This window comes from Ranitomeya variabilis, chromosome 4, assembly GCF_051348905.1.
Source record: "Ranitomeya variabilis isolate aRanVar5 chromosome 4, aRanVar5.hap1, whole genome shotgun sequence".
Taxonomy (NCBI): Eukaryota; Metazoa; Chordata; class Amphibia; order Anura; family Dendrobatidae; genus Ranitomeya; species Ranitomeya variabilis.
Genome location: NC_135235.1, coordinates 295,385,092 through 295,400,224, shown reverse-complemented (window position 1 = coordinate 295,400,224; position 15,133 = coordinate 295,385,092).

The following is a 15,133-nucleotide window of genomic DNA, read 5'->3' as shown; positions in this document are numbered from 1 at the left end:
GTTTTCTTGGCGGACATTCCACTTTTTTTTTACACCGGGTTCATGCTGGTTTGATTGTGTGTCCCGTCCTTAAAAAAAAATTAACAGTGCCATATTGAAACTTGTTGGTCTGTGCAATTTTTTCTAACATTTTTTTTTTTTTTTTTAAGTTTCCTAGCTACGGGTGAATCTATGACTTCGCTCCATTACCAATTCAGGCTGGGCATTTCCACTATTTCAGGAATAGTGAAGGACACATGTCGGGCTATTTGGACCACTTTGCAACCAGAGTATATCCCCCAACCATCCATGGAAATCTGGTTGAGAAGTGCAGAAGAGTTTCAGCAAATTTGCAATTTCCCTAATTGTGTGGGTGCAGTTGACGGGAAACACATACGGATTGCGAAACCGGCAGGAACAGGATCGGAGTACTATAATTATTAAGGTACCGTCACACTAGGCGATATCGCCAGCAATCCGTGACGTTGCAGCGACCTGGATGGCGATATCGCTGTATTTGACACGCAGGAGCGATCTGGATCCCGCTGTGAAATTGCTGGTCGCTGCTAGAAGGTCTGCACATTATTTGGTCGCTAGGTCGCCGTGTATCGCCGTGTTTGACAGCAAAAGCGACGATACCAGCGATATTTTACACTGGTAACCAGGGTAAACATCGGGTTACTAAGCGCAGGGCCGCGCTTAGTAACCCGATGTTTACCCTGGTTACCAGCGTAAAAGTTAAAAAAACAAACAGTACATACTCACCAGCGCGTCCCCCAGCCTCTGCTTCCTGACACTAAAGCGCCGGCCCTAAACTGAAAGTGAAAGCAACAGCGGTGACGTCACCGCTGTGCTGTTAGGGCCGGAGCTCAGTCAGTGTCAGGATGCAGAGGCTGGGGGACGCGCAGGTGAGCATGTACTGTTTGTTTTTTTAACTTTTACGCTGGTAACCAGGGTAAACATCGGGTTACTAAGCGCGGCCCTGCGCTTAGCAACCCGATGTTTACCCTGGTTACCCGGGGACCTCGGCATCGCTGGTCGCTGGAGAGCGGTCTGTGTGACAGCTCTCCAGCGACCACACAGCGACGCTGCAGCGATCGGCATTGCTGTCGCTATCGCTGCAGCGTCGCTTAGTGTGACGGTACCTTAAGAAGTATTTCTCCATCGTCCTTATGGCTATTGCAGATGCCAACTGCAGGTTCCTTGCCGTGGACATCGGAGCGTATGGACGGTCCAACGATTCCCAAGTTTTTAAAAACTCACCAATGGGTCGTTGCCTTTATGGAGAGAGCTACGATTTCCCGTCAGCCAGACCACTGCCAGGAACAAGTGAACCAGCCATGGAATATGTCTGTGTAGGTGATGAAGCCTTTCAACTGGCGCCGCACCTACTGAAACCGTATAGTAGCTGGAACTTAACCCATACCAAGCGGGTCTTTAATTACCGGCTTACTAGAGCACGAAGAGTAGTGGAGTGTTCTTTTGGCATATTGACGGCGAAGTGGCGAGTTCTGCTGACGGCAATCAAACTGAAAACCACAACTATAGACGAGGTTGTTAAAGCCTGTGTGGTGCTCCACAACTTTGTCCTTTCAAAGGAGCCCGTTTCCTTGGATGACGAAGAGTTGGAGACCACCTTGTGGGACTACCGCAGCAGCTCGGTTCGCTCTACAGGTTCTGTTACAAGGATGAGGGACCAGTTTGCCGATTATTTTGTGTCACCTGTCGGGCGGATCCCATGGCAAGACATGATTGTGTAACCTGTTTCCCATGTGTTTTGTTTATGTAAAAAATGTGTTTCTACCAAAACAAAACAAAAAAAAAAAAGAGCCCAAAAGCGTGGTTTTCTTGCTAGTAAAACCAATATGTTATACCTTTCACACGTCTGGTGTTTGTTTTTATTTTACCTTTTTTATTTATATTACCTTAATAAATCCACACACACACAAAGACTAGAATTTGAATCAGAGAAAATTTTATTTTAACTCTTTTTTTTTAAATAATTTTTTTTTTTGCAAAAAAAAGATATTTTTTATTTTCCAATTTTTTTTAAAAAAAAAATTTGCAAAATTTTTTTTACAAATATTTACATTAACATTTAAAATAAATTTTTACAGGTCTTCAAAGTGTGGGGTGGAGATACGAGGGGAGGAGGGGCTGGAAGGTTGGACCACGTCGATAGGTGGGGAAACCCTACTTGTTTGGGGTGCAGTGGAAGGGGGGGTAAAACCAGGAGGCTGACCAGAGGGGGGTGGTGTTGGGGTAGGGGGAATACTTATTGGGGAAGGGAAGCTGGGCAAGGAAGAAAACACTGGAGAAGGAATTTGGTTTTGGGGCCGGGATGGGTATGGGGACTGGGTTGGGTATTGTGACTGGGTAGGGTAGTGGGACTGGGTTAGGTAATGGGGCTGGCGTGGGGTTTGTGGCTGGGTTTGGTAATGGTGCTGGTGTGGGGATTGGGGCTGGGTTTGGTAATGGTGCTGGTGTGGGTATTGGGGCTGGGTTTGGTAATGGGGGGTATGGTGTGGAAATGGGGCCTGGGGTTGGGCATGGTGTGGAAATGGGGCCTGGGGTGGAAATGGGGCCTGGGGTGGAATTGTAGTGGATGTGTGGGGAGGTGTGTAGGTCGATTGGGGCTCGTTAATGGCCTGCAGTAGAGCATTATGGCAGGTATTCATTACCCGCATCTGTTGCTCAAAAGAAAGCTTCTCCATGCTCCTGAGCATGGATTGGAAAAAAATATTGGCCGGATCTGGACTTACAGCTGAATGCAGCCTATCCAAGCGACTGCTGGTTTCCTGGCTTGTTTCACTGATGCGTGACTGCACCATGTTGAAACCAGCAGTCACTTGCTCTCCCAAAATTTTGAAAGAGCCTTGGAAGGATGCATTCAGGTGTAAGAACTCAGGAGCATAGCTCCTTTCCTGACCCCTCTGTCGCTGCCGCCAAGAACCTAATGGTGGTCTAGAGGTGGCAGGATCAGAGGGGTGGGGTAAAGGGAACGCTAACTGTTCAGCATCAGATGCGAGCAATGAAGGCTGCAATAATGCTCCACTGCTTGGGGCGGATGAAGTGGAGGGCACAGAGGGGTCAGAGGAGGGGACAGAGGGGTCAGAGGAGGGGTCAGTGGTGTGGGGCCTACCGACATGGCCCTCAGTGGCGGACTCAGGAGGGATCGCTCCAGAGGGCGCAGAGGAAGATGCAGGTGCCTGGTGGCTGGAGAAGGTGCTGTGAAAGAAAAAACAAAAGAAATTGATATGAAAAAGCCCTGACTGAAAGCAAACTAAGTAGACAGGTTAACATGGTTATTAGTGGACTGTAGAATACTTACACTCTGCTCAGCATGGTTCGCCTCAGGAAGGAGAGGGCCGGGCCATGTTTATATTTGCTCTTCCTTCCTGCAGAGCCACTCGGGGCCTGCATCTCCGCGTTGAATTCCCTCTTAAAGCGATACCTCAGTGACCGCCACTGCTTCCTAACCTTTCCACCTGTGAAGACAAGAATAATAAAAAATAAAAAAATTGGTAAATGCAATACATTACAGTCAGCTCAAAACATCACTGGAAAGTGAATACTTACCTAGTTTGCTCAGCTGCTGAGGATGAAGGCTCTCCCACCTTGGAAAGAGGTTGTGACACACTTCGTCCCAGAGCCGACGGGTGACACCGGTATCGGAATGCTTGCGGTCAGCCATGTTCCACAGCGGCTCCCGCTCGCGAACCTCCTCGATAAGACTATCTATGTCGATGTCATCATCATCGTCATCATCGTACTCTACGGCGGGAGCACGCTGTGAAGCCTGTGCCCAAAAAAAAGAAAAAGAAAAACAAACAAATTATTACACTGAAACACTAAAGTACCAATAGAATCCCCCTCCCAACAAAAAAAAAACTCACTGATGGCCGACCGCGGCGACGAGTCCGCCGACTCTGGGAGTGTCTGGGAGAACCTTCAGCGGCAGCAGCAGGAGCAGCAGCAGCAGGAGACTGAAATAAAGGAAACAAATTCTCAGTAATGTAGGCATATATTTTCTGTGTTTAGTTATGTATGAAAATCTGTTTTGTGTATGGTGCAGTGTGATGTGCGAAAAAACTGTTTCACCACTACTTACACTTGGTTCCTCCTCCACTTGCATCTCTCCACCCGTCTCGCCCCCTTCTGACAGCTCCTCATCTGATTCAGCTTCCTGTTGAAACAATTTATGCATGTAGTTATCCCTAAAAATGTAATTTAAAAAAACAAAAACATTTTTTGTGTTAACTTACCGATACACGCTGTTGCTGTGGAGGAGGGCTGTCAGAAGAGGACATTGTTGCTGTGTCTTGCAGCGGCTGTGGTCCTGGTGGGCAAGGCTGGCAGCGGCAGTGGTCCTGGTGTTTCTGTAAGTTAAAAACACACTTGCAATCTGCTCTACACATTGAAGTAGCAGATTGGGGGTCTTCAAAACTTACTTTAAAACAATTGTTGGTCCTGGTGGGCAAGTCAGGCAGCGGCTGTGGTCCTGGTGGGCAAGGGAGTCAGCGGCTGTGGTCCTGGTGGGCAAGGGAGTCAGCGGCTGTGGTCCTGGTGTTTCTGTAAGTTAAAAACACACTTGTAATCTGCTCTACACATTGAAGTAGCAGATTGGGGGTCTTCAAAACTTACTTTGAAAGATGTGTGGGTGTGGTCCTGGTGGGCTGGTCAGTGGCTGCGGTCCTGGTGTATCTGTAATATGTATAATGGATTTATAGTTAGACCACCCCCTGAACTAGGTAATGTTTAACGATAAACACCCTGCTAAAATGATGTCAGAAATGTTCATTACAGGTGAACACCAAAACCCCCCCAAAAAAGTTGCACGTTATAGCATTCATTTCCATGTCCCAAAAAATAAAATTTTGAAATGTGAACCCACCATGCAAAAATATGTTTGCCACATTTTATTTTAAAAAATCACCTCCTCCCCAAAAAAACCTTTACTGTATAACCTTTATTAAAAAATAAGCCCTCAACCAACTCTGTATTGCATGTGTAACCATTGGTACATACACCAGTTTTAAATTTACCTTTATGAAATGATACTACGGACATTTTTTTAATAAACATTTATTTTTAGTTTGTTTTTTTTTCACTTTTTTTTTTTAAAATCACAATTAGGAGCAGAAAAGCTCTTTATTTTAAATACAAGTACATCTACTGCAAATGGTTTCAACAGTAAAATAAAATCAACACTTTTAAATAGAAAAAAAACCCACACTCACACATTCAAACCACAAGCTGCAGACCACTAGACTTTTAAAAAATACATCAGATTTAAAAAAAACAAAAAACAAAAAAACAACATTTAAACCACATGCTGCACAGACCACTATACAGTAAATACATCAGAAAAAGGCAATTAACCAATTAAAGCATGGACAAATGCACATGCAATCAACAAGACGCACACAAACATACATGGTATGTGTCCACATTCCGGATCGCATCAGGATTTGGTCAGGATTTTCCATCAGTATTTGTAAGCCAAAACCAGGAGTGTAACAATTAGAGGGAAAGTATAATAGGAAAACAGGCACACTTTTGCTTTTATCACCCACTCCAGGTTTTGGCTTACAAATACTGATGGAAAATCCTGACCAAATCCTGATGCAATTCTGAACGTGGACACATACCCTCCCACATGAACAGGCATAAGATTGGAAAAGGCATAATAAGGTGCAGGCACATGAAGACATACTTACAAAAGCACACAGCCGTACAAAAATACACACACACACGCACGCACATAGCTTTATGCAAATACACATATGTACAACAAAGGCAGAAAGGTGAACCCAATCAGAAGACGCATATACACACACACATTACACACACACATACAAAAGGCTGACAATCCTTTGGCTGGAGCTGCATGTCTTCACAGTGGCTGGCATCAGGGTGCATCTGGACTCTAGCATGGCACTGGCTGTTGCAGGACGATGGCAGGCCTCAGGTTCTCTTCAGGTTTTAAGCTCTTGCTGTAGTCAGTACCTCATATACACACACAAATGCACAGGCACACAGATGCACACAAAAATTGCAATACTCACACTGGCTCTATGGTGGCTGGGGTCTTGTGGCTGGGGTCTTGTGGCTGGGGTCTTGTGGCTGGGGTCTTGTGGCTGGGGTTTTGTGGCTGGGGTCCTGTTGCTGGCTGGGGTCTTGTGGCTGGCTGGGGTCTTGCTGGCAGTGTTCTCCTATCTGGGTCTTGCAGGCATATGTGGGGTTGAAGGCCCAGGCCAGGTTTATATAGATTTGGGGGTGTCTGGCCAATTGGCAACAAAATTCTGCTTCTGAGCATGCTCAGTGTAAAAAAAAGTATTGCAGCGCTGTATTGCGTCGTACGACGTGTCCCGACGCATCCGTCGCTCATAGGCTTTCATTGCAGCCAACGACGTATGCCGCAGGATACGTCGCGACACGTTTTTTAGGCGGAGACAAAAAACGTTACAATCAACGTTTTTTGCCGACGACGTGTCGCCAAATTTTGACGCATACGTCGTAAAACGTACACGACGTATGCCAATCCGTCGCAATACGTCGCCAATACAAGTCTATGGGGAAAAAACGCATCCAGCAAAAACTTTTGCTGGATGCGTTTTTTCTGAAAAAAGACGTTTTGAGACGGTTTGCAGTTAACGCTAGTGTGAAAGTAGCCTAAGAGATGTAAAAGACAGTTTGTGTCAGAGTCCCAGAGAAGGAGGGGGGAGGAGGGAAAACAGCAGTAACATGTAAGCAGGTGGATTGTGATAAGCCGTGGATAGTGAGTGCTCAAAAGGATTTCAATCCGGGTGTCAATAGAGCCGGCTCTAAAGAGATGAAAGAGACAAAGTTAGATAACTAATAAAATATTGCACAAAATCACATATCATATTCAAATGAAGGCAAGTAAGTCATAATCCCTATTTAACCCCTTAGGGTGTAAAGTCTGTAGGGTATGAATCCAATATGCCTCTCGTTTTTTCAGAAGCGTGATTCTGTCTCCCCCCCGTCGTTGTGGGGGAACTGAGTCTATAATTTGGAATCTAAGCTGTGAGATAGTGTGGCCATGCGTTGTGAAATGATGGGGGAGAGGTAGCAGGAGGTTGCCACAGCGGATAGTGGACTTATGTTTGCATATCCTATCTCTCGCAGTCTGGGTGGTTTCCCCAATATACAGCAAACCACATGGACACTTGATCAAATAAATAACGAAAGATGACTCACAGGTGTAATATTCCTTAATTTGAAAGCTTTTGCCTGTATGGGGGGTGATAAAAAATGTTACCCTTTTGCACGTTGCCGCACTGAGCGCAGTGTAGGCAGGGGAACGTGCCCATTTTTGGTGATGATAGAAATCTAGATTTCTTTGGGTGGGCAGAGCCAATATCTGCTTTCACCAAGTTGTCCCTAAGATTGCGTGGCCTTTTGAAGCATGGAAGGAACGGGAGTTGAAACTCTGGGATGTTGGGGTATGCTGTGGAGAGTAGCGGCCATTGTTTTCTAATACTCCTATGAAGGATGGATGTGATAGGATGGTAGACATGCACAAATGGGATGCGTCCCCCTTGGTTTTTCTTTTGGGTCTGAGGGGAGGGGTGTATTTGTTCATTTAGGACTTTGATAGGGTAACCCCGACGGTGGAATTTAGTTGTCATGTCTTGTAGTCGTACCTCACGTGTCTCTCTGTCTGAGACAATACGGTGAACCCGCTGATATTGGGATCTGGGTATAGCCCATTTGATCGCTGGGGGATGGAAACTGTTATAATGCAGGATACTGTTACGGTCAGTAGATTTTATGTGTAGGTCAGTCATGAGATATCCGTCTGTGTCCTTTTGGACAACCGTATCCAGAAAGTTAACTGATTCAGTATTGTAAGTAATAGTAAACTTGATGCCAGGCCACGCACCATTAAGGAACGTGAAGAAGGTTTCTAGGGATTCCAACGTGCCCCCCCATAGGCAAAAAACATCATCTATATAGCGTGTCCAATATAGGACATTGGCCACGTATAGGGGATGTTTGTAAATGGCTACTTCTTCAAAATGGGCCATATAGGCGTTTGCATAGGGGGGCGCTACGTTGGAACCCATAGCGGTCCCACGGGTCTGGAGAAAAAATTGGTTCTGAAACAAAAAATAGTTATTAAATAGGACCAGTGAAAGAAGGTCCACACAAAGGTGAATTTGACTGGTATCCATGCCTACTGATGTTAAGAGGTGATGGACTGAATTAATGCCTTCCACATGGGGGATTGAGGTATAAAGATCTTTGACGTCCATCGTAACTAGGATGGTATGTGGTGGTACGGTGCCTATTGTCCGAATTTTTTCCAGGAATGCCCCTGTGTCTAGGAGGAATAATGGGGTTGATTGGATAATGGGTGTGAGGATTCTCTCTAGGAATATTGAAATAGGTGATAGGATGGATTCAGTAGAGGCCACAATGGGCCTCCCTGGTGGGTTATGGAGATTCTTGTGAATCTTGGGAAGCATGTATAGAACCGGAATAACCGGATTGTTTTTGGTTAGGAACTCAGTTGTTTTGTGGTCCAGAATCCCAAGATCACAATTCTTTTTTGAAGATGACTTCTATCTTGGTTCGAATGTCATTGGTGGGGTCCCTGGCTAGTCTGGTATAGACAGACTCGTCCTGTAGTTGTCGAGCAATTTCTGCTAGATAATATACTTTGTCCATGACTACTAATGCTCCCCCCTTATCGGCTGGTTTTATGACTAAATTGCCATCTTCCCGAAGGGTCCTAAGGGCCTGATTTTCAATAGTAGATAAATTCTGTGGAAAGTGGAGTCTTCCCTTCCCAATGTCATCCCGTATGTCTGAAAATGATTTCTGTACGAAATTTATAAATGTCTCTACCGCATGTGACTCTTGTGGGGGGCGAAATCTACTTTTGTTACGTAGCCCCAATTGGGCAATGGACAGGGGATTGGGGGGTGTGTTACTGCAGGGGGGTGGTGGTGGAACTAAAGAAAAATGGACCTTCAATCTAAGGAGTCGGAAAAAATGTAAGTCCATCTCTAATTGGAATGTTTGACACTTATATGAAGGACAGAAGGAGAGACCTTTTTGTAATACATTAAGTTCGGCAATCCCTAGGGATCTGGAGGAAATATTTACCACCAGTGACTCCGTACCATGGAGCGCGTGATCCTCATCCTGTCCTGATTGTCTCGGTTTCCGCCCCCGTCTCGTCTTCTTCATGGGAAACGTCTTGTTGGTCCTAAAAAAGCAGCCTGACTGGAAGCCGGTGCTTCCCGTTCCACATCGGATCCCGAGGTAGAAAAGTCTGTTGAGGCCCTTTGTGTGCGAGGGGGTGGTGGACGCCTGGTAGTGGAGTTGCCCTGCCATCGGTAGACACGGTTCTGTTCGTAGTCAGCGGTATCTCTTGCGAACCTACTTCTCTTCCGATTCTCTGTGTCTCTTTTATGTTGATCCACTCGAGTTTGAATCTGCGTCTTGAGTGCGTTGAGTTCCTCCGTTGTCCCTACTGAGGTGAGTTATGCTTCAATGTTCCTGATTTCAGCTGCGGTTGTCTCGATCTTCTTGTGGAGAAACTCCACCGTGAGGGTCATCAAATCAAAGGAACATTTGTTAAGTATTTGTGTATACTTAGAACAATAGTCAGGGTTGTAGTGAAAAAGGGTGGGTCGTAGAGCTACTCTGAGCCCCCTGGGTATTCTCTTAACCCTCAGGTATTCCGATAGGGTGGCACAGTGGAGCTCTATATTAACCTGGTGTCGTAGTGCCCTTTCCCAGTCACGGCCCCGTGTCTCATGTGGTGGACTCTTTAGAAATTCACAAGAAAGGGTAGATTGTGCCAGGATACTAGAGGATTCTTCCGTATTGTAGGAGAAAGTATCGGCGGACATAGCCATAAGAGGCGTGCAGCCACGTATAGGGAGTACAATGTGGTAGGTAAACGTGTGCACAACCTTAGGATGTGGTGCCCAGGTAGGATCCAACACCTCAGTAGTATATAACAAAACCTGGCACTCAACTTATATGCAAGTGGTTTTATTTTACAGCAACAAAAACGTTTCGGTCACAAAAGGACACAAACGGATATCTCATGACTGACCTACACATAAAATCTACTGACCGTAACAGTATCCTGCATTATAACAGTTTCCATCCCCCAGCGATCAAACGGGCTATACCCAGATCCCAATATCAGCGGGTTCACCGTATTGTCTCAGACAGAGAGACACGTGAGGTACGACTACAAGACATGACAACTAAATTCCACCGTCGGGGTTACCCTATCAAAGTCCTAAATGAACAAATACACCCCTCCCCTCAGACCCAAAAGAAAAACCAAGGGGGACGCATCCCATTTGTGCATGTCTACCATCCTATCACATCCATCCTTCATAGGAGTATTAGAAAACACTGGCCGCTACTCTCCACAGCATACCCCAACATCCCAGAGTTTCAACTCCCGTTCCTTCCATGCTTCAAAAGGCCACGCAATCTTAGGGACAACTTGGTGAAAGCAGATATTGGCTCTGCCCACCCAAAGAAATCTAGATTTCTATCATCACCAAAAATGGGCACGTTCCCCTGCCTACACTGCGCTCAGTGCGGCAACGTGCAAAAGGGTAACATTTTTTATCACCCCCCATACAGGCAAAAGCTTTCAAATTAAGGAATATTACACCTGTGAGTCATCTTTCGTTATTTATTTGATCAAGTGTCCATGTGGTTTGCTGTATATTGGGGAAACCACCCAGACTGCGAGAGATAGGATATGCAAACATAAGTCCACTATCCGCTGTGGCAACCTCCTGCTACCTCTCCCCCATCATTTCACAACGCATGGCCACACTATCTCACAGCTTAGATTCCAAATTATAGACTCAGTTCCCCCACAACGACGGGGGGGAGACAGAATCACGCTTCTGAAAAAACGAGAGGCATATTGGATTCATACCCTACAGACTTTACACCCTAAGGGGTTAAATAGGGATTATGACTTACTTGCCTTCATTTGAATATGATATGTGATTTTGTGCAATATTTTATTAGTTATCTAACTTTGTCTCTTTCATCTCTTTAGAGCCGGCTCTATTGACACCCGGATTGAAATCCTTTTGAGCACTCACTATCCACGGCTTATCACAATCCACCTGCTTACATGTTACTGCTGTTTTCCCTCCTCCCCCCTCCTTCTCTGGGACTCTGACACAAACTGTCTTTTACATCTCTTAGGCTACTTTCACACTAGCGTCGGGCTCGGCCCGTCGCCGTGCGTCGGGCCGAGGTCCCCGACGCTAGCGTTGTCCCCGCCGCACAACGGGGGCAGCGGATGCATTTTTCCAGCGCATCCGCTGTCCCATTGTGAGGTGCGGGGAAGTGCGGGGAGGTGGGGGCGGAGTTCCGGCGGAGTTCCGGCCGCGCATGCGCGGTCGGAAAAAGCGGACCGTCGGGAGCAAAAAACGTTACATGTAACGTTTTTTGCTCCCGACGGTCCGCCACAGCACGGCGCAACCGTCGCAGGACGGTTGCGACGTGTGTCATTGCGTCACTAATGTTAGTCAATGCAGAAAAAACGCATCCTGCAAGCACTTTTGCAGGATGCGTTTTTTCGGCAAAACGACGCATTTGCGACGTAATGCAGTTAACGCTAGTGTGAAAGTAGCCTTAGATGAGGTGATACGTCAGTGCTGCCCTCCACACATTCCCCCAAGGTGGAATGCAAACAATACGCTGTGAAACGCACTGCCAGTGAGAGGATATCACTCCCACACAGCTCCGTATCTTACATGCCCACTTCTGGTTGGCGCACATAACACACGTGGCTGCCGGCAACAAGCCAGACAAGCGGTGGACAGCGCGTCCTACGGCTGCACAGCAAGGGTAAGATATCCCTCACCCCCGCCCTCCCTCCCCTCCTCCTTATTGTGTACGGACACATATCTCACCTTATCTCCTCCATTCCTACAGGCCGCTTCTCTGCATACACTCCCTACATGGAGCAAGGGTATGTGATTAATCCTATATGTCTTTTCACGGCCAGGACTCCCCTTCCCATTCCTCCTCCTTATGCACACTTTACTCTGCATTACAGATATGCCACAATACCTGCCTAATACTATAGGCCTCCCATGTATACTGCTCACAAAACGGTATGCAATCCTATCTATACTGTCTCATCACCCTTCTATATTCTATTATCAATGCTGTGCCAGGATCAGTTGGTTCTTCTTTCTATTGTTGTATTTCTGATGTTGTACTAAAATGTTACGCCATATATTCGCGATATGCCTACCAGCTAGTTCACCCTGTATATACTTTATTTTATTTTGTTTATTTTTTGTATACTATATTTTGTTCACAGTAACTGATGAAGGTCAATCTGTGACCGAAACGTTTTTGTTGCTGTAAAACAAAAACCACTTGCATACAAGTAAGCGGCCTAACACAGACAGATCGTTACGGTGCCGTGCCAGTACCTTATAGCGGCAGTCTCCTAAGAAAGGACACGAAGCGAAGTATATTGTGGAGAAGTGAGAAACGGGATCACAGCACAAGGAGATAAGAACCAGAAGGAGTCGTGCCCCGAGATCGGCAGCATCTTTCTTAGGCACGTAGCTGGCGGACGGAACGCCAAGGAAGTAATAGACTCTACGCATTACTTTGAACTACGCCAGCCCTGTTAGCAGTGCCCTGGATTGCGGATGCCGAAGCCTTCAGTAAAGAGGTAAAAAGACTGCAACCCTGTGTCCTCGTCATTTACTGCAACCTGCACCACCACCTACTCCTTTTATTGGGCGCCCCTTAGCAGGGCCACGGACCGGGTCGGGCCACCGTGACATTCCTAGAACCGAGAGACCCGGTACCGAGTACCCCGCTGCCCTGCGTTTGGGGGCCGCTCCAACTTGGCGTCACGAACAGGATCTACTTAAGCCTGAAGAATCAGGTCATGTGTGCCTTGGAACTGTGATTGAATTGTGCTTGAACCGTGATTTATCGCAAAGACTGTGTATTGCTACTTGCCGCCAAAATCCGCCATTGCCGCGCCATGTGGGGCAAGAGGGGAGGAGCGGCCATGTCTGATTCAGGAGGAGCGGAGGCGGCGGTCGCAGCCGCAGACCCAGAGGCACCTCTGGGCCTCGCAGTAGGCGCAGCCGCGGGCCTTGTACCACCGCCAGGTTCCGCAGAGCTTTCCGCCCCCAGCAGCCAGCCGGATACTGCCACGGCCACAGCAGCCATAATGCCCTTCTCCATGCCGTACCTACCTGGAGCAGCCTGGCTCCCACTATACTCTGGAGAATCACATACATTAACCGACTTTAAAGAGGGGATCTGCAGCCTGCTTGAGTTTTATCCCCTGACAGAGCCTCAGAAAGTACATATGATAACAGGCCAGCTCTATGGAGCGGCTCTGATAGAAGTGAAGTCCTGGCCCACCGCGGATAAGAGAACTGCGCAGCAGGTCTTTGCAAAGCTTAAGGCCACCTTTGACACCCGCACCGCCACAGAAATTAAATTGACGTTCTATGGGTGCAAGCAGAGGCCGCAGGATAGCTTACGGGACTATGCCCTTAATCTCCAGGAGGCACTGCGGGCCATCAAGCAGAATGACCCAAACAGCATGCAAGATGAGCATAAACTCCTGAAAGAGCGGTTCGTCGAGGGGCTCCTGTGCAGTCACCAAAGGGCCCAACTGCACTTCCTGGCCATGCAGAATCTAGACCTGACTTTCACACAATTCAAAGATAAAGCCATCCAGGCGCTACAGGAGAGACAGCCCAGCTGTGCAGTACTTCCCAGGCGTCAAGCTCTCACGTACCACCAGGAGGTGGCACCAGATGCTCCAGTTTCCGCAGAGGCCGATGCCCAGATCCTGGAAGACGATTCCCCTGCAGAACTACGCCTCCAGATGCAGGAGCTGACCAAGAGCGTTGCTGCCCTAACCCGGACCGTACAGTCCCTACAGGAGGCCCCCAAGGAAAAGGTCCAGCTGGCTTCCAGACCGGAGGATGTTCCCTGGAAGCAACAGAGGAGGATCCCGCCGACCGGAGGCAGGGATGACGACCGCTTTCATCGGGACGGACGACCTATCTGCCGCTGCTGCCACCAGGTGGGCCACCTTGCAAGGTACTGTCATTTAAACGAGCAACCCCTGGGGCAGAGGGCCAACCCCCAGGAGTAGGACGATCAGGCCCGCAAAACTGGAGAGCCAAATACATTGGAGGGCGACCAGTTCTTCCCATCGTGATCGACGGTATCCCCATGAACGCTTTGCTGGATACCGGTTCTCAAGTGACGACCATGCCTTACATCCTTTATAAACGTTATTGGGAGGACACCGACATTACTCGTGGCCCCGATGATGATTTCACCATAATAGCCAGTAATGGTCAGCCATTGCCACAAGTGGGATATAAAGAGGTCACCATTAAAGTGGGGCGGGTAGAATTGGAGGCCCAAGGGATTGTCATTGTTGATATTGACCGACGTGAATGTAATCCCATGATGACCATTGGTACTAATGTCATAGAAAATTGTCTTGCAGAGGTTATTGTCTTGTTACAGCAGGTCGCAGAAACAGCTGGTTACAGTGAACAACGTGCCCTGCAGAAAGAAATCAGAGCTCTGATGCAGAGACAGCAGGTGGAGCTGACTGGTGGTAAAATTGGCCGTGTCACAGTGAGTGATTCAAACCCCATTGCAAAACCCCCCAGGAGTGAAATGTTAATATGGTGTCGGGCAGCCATAGGCCTCAGGGGTAAAGGCTACCAGGCCCTGGTAGAACCTGTATATTCAGATAATAGGCCTACCCTCCTGACAGCCAGAGGGGTGGTCGACGTCCGCAAGGGGAGGGTGCCAGTACGTGTTCTTAACTGTGGGGAGGAAGAAGTCCACCTAACCAAATATGCCACACTTGCCAAACTGTTTACTGTTAATAACAGTGTGATACAGGCACCCGGAGCCTTGGTCCCATCCAATCCGGCGGAGAACGACGGCTCTGCAGGGCAACTGAAAGATTGGTGTCGGAAATTGCACGTGGGCACTGACTCTACCCCATCTCACCAGAAACAGGGGGCCTACAGGGTGGTTCATGAGTGTGAGCGAGTATTCAGCAAGCACCCCCTAGATTTCGGGCAGGTAAAAGGGATTCAACACCATA